This window comes from Anopheles funestus, chromosome 2RL, assembly GCF_943734845.2.
Source record: "Anopheles funestus chromosome 2RL, idAnoFuneDA-416_04, whole genome shotgun sequence".
NCBI lineage: Eukaryota > Metazoa > Arthropoda > Insecta > Diptera > Culicidae > Anopheles > Anopheles funestus.
In genome coordinates, this window is record NC_064598.1 from 47,973,254 (window position 1) to 47,986,673 (window position 13,420).

At 38.4% G+C, this 13,420-nt stretch overlaps 1 long non-coding RNA gene across 1 annotated transcript; it reads right to left on the reverse strand.

The window, feature by feature from the left end:
- Positions 1–2,180: 2,180 nt before the first annotated feature.
- LOC125774775 (uncharacterized) lies at positions 2,181–3,126 on the reverse strand. Its single transcript, XR_007421115.1, has 2 exons — positions 2,983–3,126; positions 2,181–2,279 (listed from the first exon to the last, which is right to left on the reverse strand). It is a non-coding gene; the product is annotated as an uncharacterized LOC125774775 (long non-coding RNA).
- Between the last annotated feature and the right edge of the window lie 10,294 nt (positions 3,127–13,420).

The window sequence follows — 13,420 nt, forward strand, 5'->3', positions numbered from 1 at the left end:
GCCTATTCAAATTCGAGACACAACACATTTAATTAAAAGCCATTTCGGTCATTTCAATCGAGGATGCCTGATGCTGAATCTGAAGGCGTTTTTATGGTTAATTATACAAGTCAAATAACTCAAACTCAAACTTATATTGTGTACTTTTATTGGGACACATTGATCCTCAGTACGGAAAAAAAACCATTTCCAACATTTAGTAACATAAATCATAAATTAATTTGAATAGTTATATACGACTTCAAGTAATCTAATTGTGCTACGGACAGAAGAGATCGTTCCTACAACGACACATTTGCAAGTTAAGACCTTTTTTTAAAACTTATCTATTTAAAATGTTTCAGTAATTTCAAGCTGTTTAAGTACGTATTTAAAAAAATACAATCACTCGAATCGAAAATGTCTGTTAGAATTTGTATCATCATTTCGCTATTATAACACTCCAAAAGGCAATAAATAAAGGGAATCTATTATTTTCACTTCTTAGTAATCGTAGTACCGTAATAATGCGGAAATATACACATGAACAGTGTGACTCAAAGGGTGTGTCCTTGCCCCGTTCTCTCTAATGTTGAGTCGCACGCAGCGAACGCAGGCGCAGGACAGTTAAGCTAGTGGGCCACGCGTACATTCCCTCTGACCTCGACCGTTTGCGAAAAGGGTGCGAAAATGCAAACGGAGAAACAACCCAACAACCCGTGTGTCAAACGCCGAAACAAAAAAGCATAACTCAGGGAGCAAGTTTTACGAAAACTGAAGCACCTTAGCAACGCCTCAACTAAACGCTGACCCAAGCAAATCTGGTCCAACAATTGTATGCCCATCAATTATGCGAAATACCCATAAGAAATGGGAAAAGGTCAGTTCGCGGGTCGGTTTCAATTTTTGTAACCAAATTGTAGCCGGTTTAGCGAAATAATATTTTTATGCACTCGTTTCGTCCTTTGTCCCCGGGAAAGGGATCACCGGACAGTAATTGTGCGCAGGTAAGATGTCTTGTACGTACCGTATTGATCGAATGTGAAAGCTGTAGGAAATGGATTTTAAGATCCATCTCGTATCAAGCAAAAAGGGGTTATGTGGGAAAGTGTCCGGTCGGCAACACCCACGGAACGGGTCCGAAATGGTTAAGACGCCTTTGCCGTGTGATTTTCCGTTGGCATACAGGGGAACAAAAAGTGGGAACTTGTACCTAATTAACGGGTTCATTGTTGGGAGGCGGCATTTCCGAATAAAAAAATAGCGAAAGTGAATTAATCCATACTCCCGTGGGAGTCTTCGTTAGCAGTTCGTGTTCAGTTACTGGCCAATTTTTGGGTGTGAAAAAATTTTCGACTGAATCGAGAAAAATTATTAGTTCTCACATGGAGAAGAGAAGATTAAAGCAGAACAGATTGGTACAGTGACGAAGAAGCTTTTTGGCTTGAAAGATTAGAATGAAATTAACTCTATTTGTTTTTGTTGGAATCGACAAGATTTGAAATTGAAGAAAAATGAGAGATGGATCTTCTTATAAGCGGAATAGATTCCTTACTGGAGTTCAAGCGATAACTCCAAGACTTTGAACCTTACTTGCTTACTAAAATCTTTTTAAACAAAATGTCGATCCTAATAATTCATAAAATTGAAATTTACAGCTTTGATTAATTTAAATAAAAAGTAAAATTGCGTTTCGTGATCGATTCTCTAAAGAAATTATAGAACAACTAGCTTACCCGGCAAACCTAACTTTGCCCTTAAAAATGCATTTTGTAATTAAAGCAAACATTTTGAGTGTTCAATCTTGATTCGTGTGGTAGTATTAGAGTGGCGATTAGAGAATATCGTTGATTATTTGAAAATTCTTAAATTATTGCCATTCTTAATCCAAATGATATTCCAAATCAAAGCAATTTTTCTTCTTTTTTTGTGGCTCTTCTTTTCTGCTACTTCAGGAGAAATTTCTGGCTTTCTTTGACGATTGAGATTGAATACCAGGTCCTTCCGTGTAAGGCGCCGATTCCACATGTACCACCTAGCCGCTAATCACTAAATAGCATTTTAGTTTTTTTTAATTATTCGCACACTTGCTTTTTACTTATTTATCACTCACTTTACGCTTCAATGAATATCATTACACAAATAAATCGTCATGTGTACCTACTTTGATTGAATTGTTCGTTAGAAGCTTTTCGTCTCAGTAGTGTTCAACTTTATTCGTGTTGAAAAAATGGCTATGCCTACTTGATAACTCCCGTAGGAAAAACAGAAAAGAACTCATAATATTGGCCAGAGGCCACCTAGCGAAACGAAAAGTAGCGGTAAACCTATTCTCATACCTAACGAACGTTCAGCGAAAATTTCATACAAATCGGTTCAGCCGTTTAAGAGGAGTTTGCACACTAACACCGCGACACGAGAAATTTATATATATAGACTAGCTTACCCGGCAAACCTAGTTTTGCCCTTAAACATGCGTTTTGTAATTAAACCAAACATTTTGAGCGTTCAATCTTGATTCGTGTGGTATTATTAGAGTGGCGATTAGAGAATATCGTTGATCAATTGAAAATTCTTAAATTATTGCCATTCTTAATCCAAATGATATTCCCGATCAAAGCAATTTTTCTTCTTTTGTGGCTCTTCTTCTTCTTTTATGCTACTTCAGGAGAAATTTCAGGCTTTCTTTGCCGATTGGGATTTAACATAATACCATGTCCTTCCGTGTAAGGCGCCGGTTCCATATGTACCACAGAGCCGCCAATCACTAAACAGCATTTTTTAATTATTCACACACTTGCTTTTTACTTATTTATCACTCACTTTATGCTTTAATGAATAAAATTGCACAAATAAATCGTCATGTATACCTACTTTGATTGATTTATTCGTTAGAACTTTCAGTAGTTTTCAACATTATTCGTGTTGGAAAAGTGGCTATGCCTACTTGATAACTCCCGTAGGAAAAACAGAAAAGAACTCATAATATTGGCCAGAGACCACCTAGCGAAACGAACTATAGCGCTAAACCTATTCTCATACCTAACGAACGTTCAGCGAAAATTTCATACAAATCGGTTCAGCCGTTTAAGAGGAGTTTGCACACTAACACCGCGACACGAGAATTTTATATATATAGATTATTTTTTTAAAGAATTTAAGAGTAAATAAAAGATTAAATTCCTTACAACCACTCTTTAGTTTTGATTGAACTCTATGAAAAGATTCAATATCTAATCACAACTAATTTTACAACTCAAGCATTTTATAAATCCATCTCTAAGCTGGATAGTCCGTCCTGCGTACGAAGGGACGATCCTATTGGTGTATATCTAACTGATGTTGGCCGTGTGAAGGCCGATGGAGTTACTAGTAAATCCCCCGGACACGTAACTGAATATAGTCCATGCATGTTGTAAACAAATGTAAAAACCTTTGAGTAAAGTTTTCAGTTACGCCACATTAAGATCGTGTTTAATGATATTTTCCTCAAGTTCTATGTTCTTTAGCGGTAATTAAAAACGTATGATGAATCATGGTGAAGGGAAGGCAATATAAATATGTGCACAAGCAAGAACATCCATGCTTCGAATGCTTTTTAAAATCACTTTTACAAACAAAACCTTTGCATTTATAGACTCCACCACCATGATCAGTCGTTGACTCGTGACTCGTTCAAGATAAATAGAAACCCGATTCGTTTGATTATTGCCATCAACAACCAAATATTGTGTTTTGCAAATCGAGAAAACGGAAACCGACTGACTGTCTATTTGTGTTGCACTTCTTCCCCCTTTTTTTTCTTCCTTATTTTTTACGACCTGTGGCCAAAACGTTCGACTTTCTACGCTTGCCTGTGGATTGGTGGATTGGTGGATTGGTTTAAGAGTTTATTTCCTGTAGCACTTGGAGCTGTTGCACCCGAAAGCAGATGAACAGAAGCACCCGGTTACAGGTTGGTACGGACAGTTGGATAGATTTAAGCTCGTTGAGAAAGTAAACCAGACACATTGTTCCATGGGTTTAGGCTAGAAGAATTGGATTTCTTTTTGGTTTGGTTGAATGAACAGTAAAGCCACAAGATGCATCTTGAACAACCTGTGCCAAACGTTCCAACCCGTGAAGAACCTGTGGGCATACCGCAAAACCATTCGCTGATCTCTTCCTCAAACAATTAATGCTACAAGGATGTGCCATAAAACAAAAACAGAAAGAGCGCGCGCGAGAGAGAGAGAGAGAGAGAGAAAGATGAGGAGGAGGAAATATAGAAACAAAACGCCTCAGTCCAGCTTATTTTGTAAGCGTAAAAATGAAAAAAAAACCTTATAAGCACCTTTTTTCATTCAAATTTTACAACTGTTCCGCTAACCGGAAGCGGACAGTTTGGTCGCGTGAGCAACTTCCCGTCAATACAGAGGGTTGTTTCCCTCTGTTATCCTTTCTACCAAGAAAGCTTTGTTGCACACCGCAATACCGCCGCTACTAATTGCTGTAAATCCTATTAGCCCTTCCTTGTCTTGTTTCGCTTCCTGTAGGACTGATAACAAAACCATCCTTTCTGCTCAGCAAAAAAAAAAATGCCGCATGGCACGCCGTACGTACGTACCGAAATCGGATTTACTGTGTTTCGTTTTTTGTTTCGACCGATTTGGCAAATTTTGCTTACGACCGGGGCGAGCTTTTTGCAATGGCCTCACAGTTTTATGAATGAACGCACCATCCGATATCTTACGGTGGCCATCTTTCCGTTCCGTTTGATCACACTTCGGACGTGATGTGCGGGACGAGATACGAAACATTGGTAGTTATTATCGTTATTAGTGACATACACACTAGGTTGGGTAGGTCTTAAGTGAGCCACATTCCACGTTTCATTGCCTACACCAAAAGAAAAGGAAAAAGGATTCATCGGTAGAGGATTAACGAATGCACCCGTCCGATATGAATGATTGTGTTTGATTGAAAAGAGGAACGGAATTTTGCGTTGTTGTGGCTTTTGCTTCATAATGCCAAAATTGAACTTTACAAGCAACCCACATTGGACGATCGATGGACGATCGCGATCGGAGAGAAGAACGTTCGGTGTGCGTTACTCTTCCGGAGGAAGGATTAGGTAGCCTTTGCTGGCTCTTAACGCTTCACCTGATTGCTTGATGTGGTGATGCCATCTGTTTAGTTTGGGCACCGTTTGGTTGAATTCGGGAATCGGAACATTTGACGAAAGACATCTGACATTTTAAACTTAACTCATTTGCTTAGGACATGTGGTCTAAAGATTATAAATTGTGTAGATAATGAACGTAAAAAATGTAGAAGGAAACTATAGAAATAGGAAAAAAATAATTCAACATAAAATAAAGAAGAAAAAAACATATCTAATTTAGTTGTTGTTCACGAAAAAGATCAGAAGTTAATCTGTGAAAAAAAGCAATGGATTTTGGATAGCTTTTATAGACTTTAAATAGTTGATAATTCGTTTTACGATCCTCTTGGAACTCACACAATAACAACCGATTAAAGCATAACTAACTTAATAACTTAATGACAATTATCGAAACCTGTCACATTGAACAGTAAATAAAGCGCAAACATTAAATAAGACTATATCGAATATTATATTCCGCGTATTTTAACTTCAAGAAATTGTGAAGAAATGATAGAAATGAAGAATGAGAAAATGAAAATAAAGAATAATGAAATAAGAATAATGATAATAAAGAAAACACACAAAAAAGATGATAGAACCAAAGAAATTTTTTCTTAAATTGCTTCTAGTTGGATTCCATTGTATTTATAAGGTTAGCTAGATAGATATTGTTAACATATTTAAAAAAGATAAATCCATGGGAAGCATTTTGTAAATGATATTAGTAATTTAAAGATCGCATAACGATGAAACATGCGATCAACCTCACAGTAGAAAACCGTGTGCATTTCCCACACATTCTGACCAAACATTTTGTATAGCAAGCACCCTACAAACCCACCAAAATGATTGTCCCATCACATTTTGGACTTTCTATTTTCAATAAATACACTGCCATTTCCTTCTACAATCGTAATAACACTTTACTTCCAAAAACGGCACACGATAAACAACAACACTCGAAGGACAAACGCAACGGTGCAGCGGTTCGGGGACGGATCAACGGGACCAAGGCCACAAAATGGGTTAAGCGCAAGCGAAATGTGCGAATCAGGGCGACTAAAGTTCCCATTTTCCCACCCGCCATTCGCAACTGGGACAGTTCTAACTGTACTTTCGCATCACCTTTTTCCGTATTCCGGTACAGTTTCCTTAATACCTGCCCATCCGACGGTTGCCTGTCCTTTCACCATCACCAGCAGCAGCAGCAGCAGTCAACCCTTTTTGTCCCTTTTGCCGCCTGACCATATTAACGTACTCGGGAACGGTATCGATTGAACATGGTCGAAATGTAGATGCCTTTCAAGAAGTGCGCTGCTTGCATTTGTTTGCATTTGGTTGCCTGCACACGCGCATCACCGTACTGGGAACCATAATAAAGATCCTTTTTTTTTGTTGCTTTTCGGTTGTCGCATATTTATGGCACAGTTTGCAGGATGTGGGCTGTTGCAAATCGGCACTCAATTGCCGCTGGGTACAAAGGCACTCGACTCTTGGTTGGGCCCTAATCGTTAATCCTTCGGTCCGAAGAGGCTCGATCAAATATTGGACGAAAAATGTCAACCCGATTTTTTTCTTGATTTACCGCTTCATCTGCCTCTGTACGCACCGTAATTATGGACCGTTCTCTTTCTGAACACCGGTAGTTTCATGGGAAAGTAAGATGAACTGCAGTTAGGACACGGAAGGCATGCAAAAACCTCCGTTAGGTGTTCAATCAAAATGCTGGGAAAAACGGTGGCCTGTGCGTTGAGGGACGATTGAATGCAAACGAAGAGGATTAATATCCATAAAATGTCACCTTGCTCCTTTCACTATCACAAATTGTGCCTATTTGTTCACACAAGAATAAAAGAAAGCATACACAAGGCTGGAAGGTGTTGGCAAAGGCTTTTGATTGGCTTTTGGCACCATTTTTTTATATCTAAACAATGGATTTGCGGAAGGATTTGTGACGATCAATCTCCGCAAGTACCGTTAATTGATTCATCATCCTCATATTGATGCAGATTATATCCGATCGTTTCAAAATAAAAAGGAGTGAGGAAAAATGCTATAAATAAAAACTTGTAACAAATTTTGAAGAAGAAATTGAAATTAGTATTCAAATAAAACATTATCACATCTTCAAAGAACAAACATATTATTATAATAAATAGATAAAAAATATAATTTCTAATTTAAAAGTCATGTAACAAAACAAAAGATATTAAAAAATATTTAAATTGATAAATTGATAAACAAAATTGTAGTTTGAAGTTGATAAAATAGAAAATAAACAAACAAACAAACGAAACGGAAATTTCTCAAACATAACATTAAAAGCAAAATACAAACTAAAAACAGGAGAAAGTAAATCAAGCTGTAAACATTTTGTGACCAACATCGACTAGCTAAGGTTAAAAAGAAAGAAATTAATTAGCTTAAAACCAGCGGGCAGTATTTGCAGTCAATTTCTAACCAAAAAGGATGTAAAAAAGATGAAAGGGGTTTCCCTAATGGTGTTTCGGAAGTGTTTTCCTAGATGACAAATTGTTTCGTACTGTCTGTTCGTCGATCATTTATCATTCGGAAACTGGCAGCATTTACAGCCGAAGGAAAGTAAGTCTAAAATAAGGAAGGATTCTGTCTTCCCGGAACTGTTGAGTGAAGTTGCATCGATTTGTTTATTGTTGTTACTGCATGTCTTGTCTGGGTGTGTGTGTGTATGTGTCTATATTTATTTCCCTTTACTTTTCGGTGGACTTTCATTTAAATCGTATTTTCTTTAATGACAATAGTGTCTGCTAAGCTAGAAGAGAGATACAGCGAGTGAAAACATCTGCATGTGGATGGTGTGCGGCGCGAAGAACCAGTCCAAACAATGTCCACACAGTACAGTACAGAGACAACATCATGCGAAAGGAACCATTTTTCATCTTGAAATCCCCTGTCGGAAGCGTATTGGTCACTATTGGCAGTAGAAGGGTTTCGTACACACCAAACGATGGACGTTTGTTTATTTGAACTTTTGGGGAAAAAGTTCTGCAACGGCACACCGAACGGCCCGTTATAACGCCCGGTGCAAAACGAGCACGATGATTGGAAGGAAAATAAACCATCAATCCACTTGAGGCTGGAACTGGAAAGGAATGATTTGGCTCGTGCTGACTGACTGACACACTGTAGTAGGAAAGGTCGGTAAAAGGATACTTTGTCTTGGGATGCGTAGGCTGATCGCGGGAGATGATCACGTGCCCGATGTGATATTCGAGAGAGGAAATAATTACCGATGGACTGGATGAATGGTGTAGTTGAAGTGGCAATATGTACAAACAAACAGTTTGGATCTTAAAAAGGAGATGCAGGATTACAAATTTCCCCGAAGGTTAAGTCATATAAACAACATTTGGTATAGCGAGTATGTTAATTGATGTACTCACTTCTTGTCTCTGATGTTACAAGATGTTGAAGATCAGCTGAGGGATCAGTTGAATAAAAAAAGAGGGAAAATAACAAAATCACAGATTACAATGAAAATTTAAGGACTTCTTCATCTATAACAGCATTATTGTTTCCAACAATGTGTATGGTGTAGTTTGCAAACAAACGTAGTGTTTGGATCCGCTTACTTTTACTAATATTCGTTAGTATGTACAGGGAAGTGGAGGGACAGGAATGAAGGAGTGAGGGTGGGATCGATGCTGTAGATTGCTTGCAGCAGTGTAGTCCAGGCCGATGACACTCTGGAACATTCTGGAAATTTGTGTTCTAGTGTATCCACCAGGGAGCTGATGATCCTCGGTTCAATTTTGGCTCTCTATGCGCTATCTTGTTGTGGACCAACGGCTACGGATCTTTGTACGGATGAAAGCCGCCGAGAGCTGTTGATGGCCCAAACTAGTCTGCAGCTTATTTTTGGGAATTCATGCTCCATCTTGGAATCAAGAGGCCTCTGAACTAATATCCGTCGAAGTATTCAGGCGGAAATGTTGGGGATTGTATCTGCGATGTATAACAACTAAAACTCCTTGACGTCCAAACTCCTCTTAAATATCAAAACTAATCAAAAAATTTATACAAATCTCTTCAAAGCAGAACAATGCGAAGAAAAAAACCACAAGCAAAGCTTTATATTGGACCATTAGACAATGATCTCTTCCATGTGTGGCTAATGCTTTTGCTCGACACAAAGCCATACGGCGTCAGCAAAACCACCAACCCGACCATCGCTTCCTTTCGCAATCTAAAGGCTCTGATCCGACTTCGAAAAGGCACAGCAAAGCTAAAGTAGGGAAAACTGGATCACACAGAAGCTTTTTGCATGCAAATGATCAATTATCCGTCTTTAGATGCATCGCACTTCGGATAAGACATTCGAAAGGTTCGAAGACCTTCCGTTTGCCCGTTAATCCGGTACTTGAAGTGTCTGATGCATACTTTGTTCTACCTTTGGAAAAAATCTTTTGGAAGTTAGCAGAGTGGTCTCGCATAAAGCTGTTCGGGAAACCGTCGACCTTGGTTGATCCTTGTCCTCGTGTGTCGTTGTACCATTTGTCAACCAGCTTTACGAAACAAAAAACAAAACGACCGATCGGATCCGAAAACGTTTGCTTTCTGGGTAAAAAGATCAAACAAAGATCTTCAACCACTGGCTTACCAACTACCATTTCTTGTAGAAACCGCACCACAATTGGAAGATTGAGTTGTCCATTTTTGTGTGGAGACATCTTCCGGATAGGTTGATCGTATTCATCGCTGCTAGCGTAGCGTGGGAAGCAACGAAGCGTGCAGTTTTGCGAGCGGAACAAAATGCTTCCGAAATGTGCAAAAAGGAGAAAAAATAAATCTTCAACCCGGAAACACGTACCTGCCCACTAGCGGGCGATCAATGTGGCTTTACAGATGAAAGACCGGTAGCCGATGAGATACGGTGGACGTACATTTGCTTACAGTACTGTTCCAATCGATCAATCATATATCTGAGGACAGACACAGAGGTGATGTTGCAGAATAGAAGCAAAACACATAAGAGATCGTTTGGAAATTCCTTCTACATTCCGGACGGAAGTCGCGTAACGAATTGTATCGACCACCCATGAGGGATAGAAGATGAGACCAGAACTGGTGGATCACTTTCTCCCCCCGGTCTGGCTGCGATGACTTAATAACGGGTTTGGCTAGAACAACTGTCTTACACGGTTAGGTGAATAATGCATGGCAGAGACCATCGACCTGGCTGGCTATATTGGTGGTGCGAACCTATCATACCTTTTTCCGGAGTGTCATGTAACATTAGCGGCGCCCACCGCTCATTTGCAAAAGCAACGAGTTAAATGAGGGAAATGTGTGCGCGGCACAACGCACGTACGCCCGTTTGAAATGTCAATTCCCATTAGGGGAATGAGGTTCGGGTGCGGTTCATAAGTTACATAACTGGGTTCTGTACTGTGCCGGTTCTGAAAGAGGTGTAATTTAGTATTGCGTTGTACTGAGTGCCCAAACATTTGGTGTAAAGCCCGAAGTCTGATGTAGAACAGCTTAAAACTTAACAAGAAATTGAGTTAACTCATTGTATTGTCTTTTGAAAAACGGGGTTTTAAATTTAACAGTTAATAGGCCGCACTTCTTATATACAATTAAGGAATGTATAAGACAACATCAAGAAGATCACAAACAGCGTTGCATTTACGGTGACAAGGAATGGACCAGAGACGATAAAATCGAGTCATTCCCCAATTTAGCCAGGGCAGATATGTTTATTCCAGAGAGCAACGCCGGCGAGTTGATCCTATAGTCAAGTAATCTTGAGACTAATACTCCGCTGTTCTGGTGACCACAGACCTACAAAGAGCACTACAGCCAGTGGCAAATTTCTCGGAGTTCCTAAGCGTTATAGTACTTGGGGCCCAAAACTAAAGATGGTCGCACTGTCGATAAACTTAAATTAGGGAGGTCCACTATAATTGCCCTTAGCAACGATGCGGTCTAGCTGGGAAAGGAAGCTCAATTTATGGTCAAGGAGCACTTCTAGATCTTTGACACAGCTCTCTGATACTTGCGAAATTGGGAATTACACTTCCTTGTGAACGCAATGGCAACACACAACTCCAAACTTTTCGTGCAGTCGCTCGACTGGACTGATCTTTATGGTTGCGAACAGCGTACAGATTCTCATCGTCCTCTTGACTACTAGGAAGGAAGGAATAATATTGCAATTTTATTCTTTTTTTGCCATTAAACTGCTTAAACAAGACTTTCACACATGATGGCTAGTACATATAACTGAATATAATCTTCAATATTTTAGAAAAGCCATTAATATTGTAATTAATATTAGTTAGTCTGAAACTAATTTATGTTCGCATTTCACACATTTTTTTTCTCCAAAGATTCTAAAGAAAGATCCGATTTCTTTTCTCCGTTATTTACGTTCTGTCCATTTTCTCAATTGTAGAGGGAATAATTTTTTATTTCATTTATTGTCTTTATCCTATGCCTTATGAAAATTTTAATTACTTCAGCCCTCTGCGGCTGACAATACGACTAAAGCCGAAATCATGTGAAATCATGTAAAATAAATAAATAAATAAATAAATAAATAAATAAATAAATAAATATCGTCTTTATCCTATCAGCTTTGTAAAACTTTGTAATATTTTTCACATTCGAAGTAAAGAGTTTTATTTATTCACTTTCTATCATATCCAAAAAAAACTTGAAAAACTGTGTTGAAATATGACCCCAAAAATTAACGAAAAACATGAAAACGACACATGTAATTCAATCTAGAAAAACTCTACTCCTTTTTGCTAATCCGCAACAACAGCAAAAATGACAAGGCACAATCGACGGATAAGCATGGCTCATGGTTAGAAAAAGTTAAAATCGAGAGCACAACTTCGTGCAAGATTGATCTGTGCTGATCGAGGGCACGGTATGGTTTCAATTTTACGGCTCAACATTAAAAACTGAAACGCGAAAGCTTAAGTGTGCAAACAAATGTCTTTTCTAATCATTCCATGTTGACGCCCACTGATGCGGAGTTGCTTTCGTAGGAAAAATACTGCACATTTACCATAGAATGACAAAAAACAAACCAGGATGCTCATTGAATACATGCCAAAACAAACAAACAAACATGTTTTATTCTTCTCTTTTTTGCGGGTACGGGTGTATAAAAGATAAGACAAGGTGTCTGGCTCTTCTGCAAAAACTCAAATCCTTTCTTCTCATTCGTTTGCTTTTACTTTGGCACGATGGAAGGATGGATACCAAAGAGTTTAATCACCGAACGGGTGCAAAACGGTTGAGGTTCGAGGTATGCCGACTGTTAATCTTCTACAATTGGCCACAATCTGCTAACCTTTCGTCTGGTGATCGAATGGCATCTGCACTGCAGGACACCGTTGCTTCTGCCACTGTTGGTGCATCATTTCACAGAAAACCCTGTCACCTTACGGTGTGCAAAGATTAGAGTTTCTGGAAGCTTTGCAGTTTTGCCGTAAGAAAATGGCTTTCTCACTGGCCAAGAGAAAAGGATATCTTTTAAGTCGTATAACTCGTACACATAGACTCATGTACAAATGTGAATGTTTGTATGATGGGACACGCCGAAAGGATGCTATACTATTATTTCATACACCTTTTTTTCAAAGACATTATTCAATAGAAGTACCGATTAACAGATTCATATTCACAAACTGCTTCATATTATTTTCTATTCCAGAAAATGAAGAATCCGCTTGCAACCACATAAAACAAATTTATTATTTTTTAAAGTGTTGAATATTGCAATGCTTAAAGCATTGCGTAAATAAAAAAAATAACAGTGAATTAATGTGAATTTGTGAAATTAACTCAACGTCGATAAAGTCGATGTATGCGAAGTACTGAGAAGCTCAAGGTTTATGATTTTAAAAATAAAAATAAACAAAATTCTCTTTGGTAAAGAATTAAAAATTGAATTCAAAGTCTAATTTCCCTCCATTTGCGATCTAAAACGAATTGAAAGTAGGCAACTTACAAACGATTACGCCAGTTTAACGAAATGTACAATTGGTTGGTTCGTTGTGCCCGACACAAAACGAACTGCAAATTAATTAAACATCAATTAAATCGTTTTTCCACACTGGAGATTTGATTTTAATCTGCTCGTTATTGCTTTACCGAATGTTTGAATGGGGTTTTTTCATGTTCTCTAACGAAACAAACACTGCAAATGGCAAACTAACCATTCAATTGACCGGAATGTGCATTTTGTTTGGTTATTTTTTTTGTACTACAATCCGTTTTGTACATTTCCCATTTCAAGAA